The sequence below is a fragment of the Rhincodon typus genome, chromosome 32 (genome assembly GCF_021869965.1).
Source record: "Rhincodon typus isolate 14 chromosome 32, sRhiTyp1.1, whole genome shotgun sequence".
Taxonomy (NCBI): Eukaryota; Metazoa; Chordata; class Chondrichthyes; order Orectolobiformes; family Rhincodontidae; genus Rhincodon; species Rhincodon typus.
Genome location: NC_063363.1, coordinates 19,005,082 through 19,011,754, shown reverse-complemented (window position 1 = coordinate 19,011,754; position 6,673 = coordinate 19,005,082).

The following is a 6,673-nucleotide window of genomic DNA, read 5'->3' as shown; positions in this document are numbered from 1 at the left end:
TCTTTAAAAGTATGCACAGTGCCCCAATTTATCTGACTTTCAGACAATAATTGAAAGAAAGCACAGACCAAGATTCTGTGCTAATTAAAAATTATTAGTTATTATAAATAATTAGACTACAGCTACAGGTAACCAGATATCAACCATTGGCATATAACACCACAAACTAAAATGCTAATTCCACTATAAACTCCCCCTTACACATGGACAAACAAATAGCAAAAATAGACTAATGGCAAAGGTAGAAAAACTGGAAAGTCAGCTCAGTTTCCTTCCCAGTTCCAAAGTTGAGATGTTCCTTCTTCAGCTGGTCAGACCCCTGTTGCTTGGATCTTTCTCTGGATGGTTCCAAGTGTTTCTAAGAAGTACAGAGTAATTGATTCACTTGGAAAATGTCTCTGATTTATCAATTCAAAATTTACCTCTCACAGCAACTGCTGCAGGAGAGGTAATTGGTTTTCTTCAAGTTTAAACTGAGTTTTTGCCTGCAGCGAACAGGCAGCTTCTAGGCTGGGACAAGACCTGTATACTTCTCTCCCTCTCTCTCCATATCTCTGTAAATTGTTTCCAGTTCAAAGCTGCTCAGCCACCCAAGAACCAATCACACAGCTGTTGGCAGGCTAAAGGTCCATAGATCAATCAACTTCCTGTTACTAACAAAAGATGCATCAGTAGACACCCTTAACACTAAATTGTCTGCAATCTGAACTTCATTTACTGTTTGTTCAAACAGTTGTTTATAATGCCTGCTATAGGCATTTGGCTACTTACTTTCAAAATTGTAGAAACTTTCAAACGCTTCTTTAAAAACAATTTTTTCTCATTTTAGTCCATAGATTTGAAAAACATGTAAGTAAAAAGACGCAGTCTTTACTCTATTCAGTTATACCTACAGAAGGTTAGAGAGAGAAACTTCCACAATAAGTATCCTATGAATACTCACTGTTTGAGCACATAAGTGAAGAATAATCAGCTTGAATGCTTTCCAGTACTGATGGCAATATGTCAGTAAATGGCCAAAGCCTTCATGAAATAAAAAGATAAAAAACATATTGACGTGCGAGGAGTACACTTGCCAGTCAAACTGTTTTCCACAGAGCAGAAGGCACAGTATATGCTGGATGTGGGAAAAATTGAGAAAATAACAAATATCTTTCTCTGTCCTACTATAGTATTTATAACTCATCTGATGAAAAGAATGAATGTTAGCTGTGACATTTTTTTTCTATTTTTTCCAAATGGACCAGTCTTTTTTGTAGTGTTTTCAGATAAAAAGATTTCATTGTGCTTAACTTGCAGAAATATTTGGAAACTTTTGGCACAGTTTAAATGTTTTTTAGTAAAAATGTAGCACAGAAAATGTAAGGAGTGACTTAACTCTCATATTACAGAGAACATATTGTGAAATTAAGCTGAATGGATCTCTTCCCTGGGAAAAAAACTGAAATAATAAAATGATTGCATATGGATTCTATTGTAATTAATCACTTGGTCATTCTTCCATTTGGATTTGACAACAAAAGAAATCTCCAGTATTAAGAAACAAAGGAACCACACATTTGTTTGTGTGTTTGTGATTTTTTTCTAATTTTGAAGCTTTTATGATCAACGTTAAGCAATGCAGATGTTGTGAACACTTGGCAAAGTGAGCGGTATCATTAGTTATGATGACAACATTTAATGTGATTCAGTATGTCAATAACCTTTTATACACTATATTATGCATACATTGATAGCTGCTTTAATGTTCTAAGCTTTAAAAAGAAAAAGTTAGATGTGTAACAAAATCCTTTCTCATAATTTATCACCAAAAGCAATATCTCTGTATAATCATGTTCATTTGGTGAAGTAATAGAAACTATAACTTGAATTTACATAGCATCTTTAGTTAGAGATTATAGACAAGAGGGAGAGGTGAATTGGATTATCTTATTTTTCTCCTCTTCCATCTGTAAAAAAAATTTTACTACTTTCTCCTTTGGAAATGGGTTGTTCCATGTTTCCCACAAATTCTACATTTGTGAAGTCCATGACTGTAAATGACTGTAACAAACAGACAGGATTTGAAACAGAAGTACGTTTTATTTATGTGGAGGATGATTGCCACAACACATACACACTCAAGCATACAAGAAATAGTAGAAAAGAATAAAAGGAAACTAGTTACAATAGTTGTAATTTTACTGGCCTAGCAATCTGAAACCCTAGGCTAATGTTCTGAGAAAATGGGTTCCAATTTCAACATGGCCTATGATAAAATTTGAATTCAATAAAATCTGGAATAAAACAGCTGGCCTAATGATAACCACTTTCAGTTGTCATAAAAATCCCATCTGATTCTCTTATTTCCTTTAGGGAAGGAAATCTGCCATATTTGCATGGTCTGGCCTACATGTGACTCCAAACTCAAAGCAATGTGGTTGATTCTTCACTGCCCACTGTGCCATTAGGGCTGGGCAATATTTGCTGGCCTAACCAACATTGTCCACTAACTGGGATCAATTTTTTTTAAAATTAAGAACAATTTAGAAGTCAGTGAAGTAGATACTAATTATGAGTCCAGAAAGTGAGTGTCTGGTGGCGGCTTTTTTTTTCTATAGGAACATGGATGCAGATGGGTGCAGGTGTCTGAGGCAGGATTTTGTGGAAGAATTCTTTAATTATTGTGGTTGATGGGTTAGCACCTTCCACTTCCGGCGAATACACTATTTCTTCTGGATAGGTTTTGAACAGCTTCATACTTCAGGCAAGCTTAGCTCAGCCTGCAGCCTGACTGTGATGTTGGCACGCCTTAGATTCTGAGATAACTGATGTTAAAACAAATTGCTTCTCATCAGCCAAAAGCAAGGCAATCTAGATATTAAAATAAAACTTTTCTTAAAAGACCAGCAGTTTTGGTCAAGTGATGGGGTTCCTTGATGAATCTGTTTCATTTTACCAAGGTAGTTTCCATGTAACAATTGGCTTCTGCCTCCCTAGCAAGGACCATTGTTTGTTCATACGATACCCGTTAGAACTACTTTAGGCATAATGAGTGTTACTAGCTTCCCTTTTTGCAGAATTGGCTGGGTTGTGGGGGTGGAGAGGGAAGGGAGACATCCCATCTGCTGATCTTTTGCGTTTATGGACTATTGTATCCACACAGTACATAGATGTGACATTCCAGGATAATGAGCCTGAGTCATGTCCTGGTAACTATTCATTAGAACTTACCAATTATGGTCAATTTGCTCATGTGAACAGTAGTTGACCATGTTTTAGTTCAGCAAATTTCATTTTTAAATTTAAACAAGCAAGTATAGGTTTTCAAACAAGTCATGAGCTTTCTTCATCTGTCATTTGATTTGACTGCAAGGGGCTTCAAAGTGTCCCACAAAGGCAAAATCAGAACATGGACACTGAGTCCACACATAAGCTTTGGAAAGGGTACTCAAAAGTTTGGTCAATTGGATGGATTTTAAAGGAAGAAAATACATTGGTGAAGTTGAGGACTTAAGGAAGGAATTCTCAGTTATTGCTCAGACTGCTGAAAGCATGTCCATCTGTTGTAGGGAAAAGTGAGAGATAGTAGATGACAGACTAACTCCTATAGCAAAATAATTGGATTAGGTTTACCCTAGAAACAGAATTCAAAACATGGAAACATTTCTGGGTATTCCAGCTTTGTTTATCTCCATATACGAATCTAAGAAAGCCGAGTTTGATTGGAAATGGCATTGACTGGGTGAGCACAAGTTTATAAACGAATTAATGTTTCTACAAGTAAGCCTGCTGTATTCTTCAATGGGCTGTAAATTTAGAAATAAACCATCAAAGTCTAGAGGGCATATTCCTGTCACAATGTCTAATGGACTCAGGTTAACAAAAAAAAAATTTCCCTACATTTCCATACCTAACATGAATTACTATTTATTACAAATAAATTAATTCTAATCATAGACAAACAAAAATATATATTAACAACACAAAACTCTATTAGCTGAAATGCACAGTCAGACACAGACTAACAGACAAACATGGATTTTATGTTTGGAGGAAAAATATTGACAAAATACACTCAATAGCACCAGTCCACAGTATTCAGCGAGGTATTGCTTTGCTTCTCCAGCCATTTTAATCTCAGATCTTTGTATCCAACTCTCAGACATTAATAAAACGCAAAAGAACTGCGGATGCTGTAAATCAGGAACAAAAACAAAGTTGCTGGAAAAGCTCAGCAGGTCTGGCAGCATCTGTGAAGGAGAAAACAGAGTTAATGTTTCGGGTCCGGTGACCCTTCCTCAGAACTGATGGTGGCTGGGAAAACGGCAGAAAATAGTGAGGTTGGTGGGGTAGGGAGTAAACGATAGGATAGAGCTCAAAGAGAGAGAAAGACAGTTGGACAGACAAAGGAGTTGCTAATGATCAGGCTGGGAGGGTGACTAGTTGATAATGGAGACTGTTCGTGACTAACAACAGGGGGTATGTAATGGCAGGCTATGTGGTTACAAGGCCTGGTGTGTGGGGTGGGGGGGCTGGGACATGGGAGAGTTTAGGCACTAAAATTATTGAACTCAATATTGAGTCCGGAGGGCTGTAGGGTCCCCAAGCAGAAAATGACGTGTTGTTCCTCCAGTTTGCATTGGGCTTCACTGGAACACTGCAGCAAGCCACAGACAGAGATGTTGGCCAGGGAGCAGGGTGGTGCATTGAAGTGGTAGGCAACAGGTAGTTCAGGGTCTTTTTTGCAAGCAGAACGTAGATGTTCTGCGAAGCGGTCGCCAAGTCTATGCTTCGTTTCCCTAATGTAGAGGAGACCACATTGCGAGCAGCGAATGCAGTAGACTAGATTCTGGGAAGTGCAGGTGAAGTGTTGCTTCACCTGGAAGGTATGTTGGGGCCCTTGGATACTGGGGACTCATCTCATTTTCTTCAGGTAAGAGGGGTTGCCATGGGTACCTGCAAGGGCCCTAGTTATGCCTGTCTCTTCGTGGGCTACGTGGAACATTCCTTGTTCCAGCCCTATTCCGGCCCCCATCCACAACTCTTTCTCCGATACATCGATGATATCATCGGTGCTGCTTCCCTCTCTCATCTGGAATTGGAAAACTTCATCAATTTCACCTCCAATTTCCACCCTGCCCTCACTTTCACCTGGTCTATCTCTGACTCCTTCCTTCCCTTCCTCGACATTTGTTTCCATTTCTGGGGATAGACTGGCCACCAATATCAATTACAAACCCACTGACTCCCACAGCTACCTTGACCATACATTCTCACACCCCACCCTGTAAAGACTCCATCCCATTCTCTCAGTTCCTCCGTCTCCATTGCATAGTTCAGATGAGGCCAACTTCAACAAGGGAGCCTATGTCCACCTTCTTCCTCAACCGAGGATTCCCCAGCTCCGTTGTCGACAGGGCCCTCAAACAGGTCTGACCCATCTCCCGCACTTCTGCCCTCACCCCTTCTCTTCCCTCCCGCAATAGCGATAGAGTTCCCCTTATCCTCACCTACCATCCCACCAGCATCCACATCCAGAAGATCATCAGACCCCATTTCCGCCACCTCCAGCAAGATGCCATTACGAGACACATATTCCCCTCCCCTCCCTTGTCTGACTTTCGCAGGGACTGTTCCCTCCAGGACACCCTGGTCCACACTTCCTTCAAGCCCAACACCTCAACACAGCCCTAAGGCACCTTCCCCTGTAACCGGCAAAGGTGCAATACCTGCCCATTTACCTCCTCCCTCCCCAGTATCCAAGGGCCCAAACATACCTTCCAGTTGAAGCAACATTTCACCTGTACTTCCCAGAATCTAGTCTACTGCATTCGCTGCTCGCAATGTGGTCTTCTCTACATTGGGGAAATGAAGCGTAGACTTGGCGACTGCTTCACAGAACATCTACGTTCTGCTCGCAAAAAAGACCCTGAACATCTGTTGCCTACCACTTCAATGCACCACCCTGCTCCCTGGCCAACATCTCTGTCTCTTGCTTGCTGCAGTGTTCCGGTGAAGCCCAACGCAAGCTAGAGGAACAACACCTCATTTTCTGCTTGGGGGACTCAATATTGAGTTCAATAATTTTAGGGCCTAAACTGTCCCATGTCCCAGGCCCCCAGCCCACACACCAGGCCTTGTTATCACATAGCCTACGATTACACAACCCCTGTTGTTAGTCACTAACAGTCCCCATTATCAACTATTCACCTTCCCAGCCTGATCGTTAGCAACTCCTTTGTCTGTCCAACTGTCTTTCTCTCTCTTTGGGCTCTATTCTATTGTTTACTCCCTACCCCACCCACCTCCCTATTTTCTACATATAAACTGACGTTTTCCCAGCCACCATCAGTTCTGAGGAAGGGTCACCGGACCCGAAACGTTAACTCTATTTTCTCCTCTACAGATTCTGCCAGACCTGCTGAGCTTTTCCAGCAACTTTGTTTTTGTCTCAGACATTAATGTTCAGTTTCTCAGTCACTTGTTAGAGGCAATAGCTTATAGCAAATGGTGGGATAGAATAGCTAGCTATGTTTCAGGTTTTGGTTATTTCACTGCAGAGAGGGAAAAAAGAAATGCTGTCGCTTGCAACCTGGCAGCTAATTACTTCTGTACAGTTAACACACAAACTATTCACCTACGGATAAGCCAGAGAGTTGCTGTTACGCTGATGACTCCTGGACCACCCAAC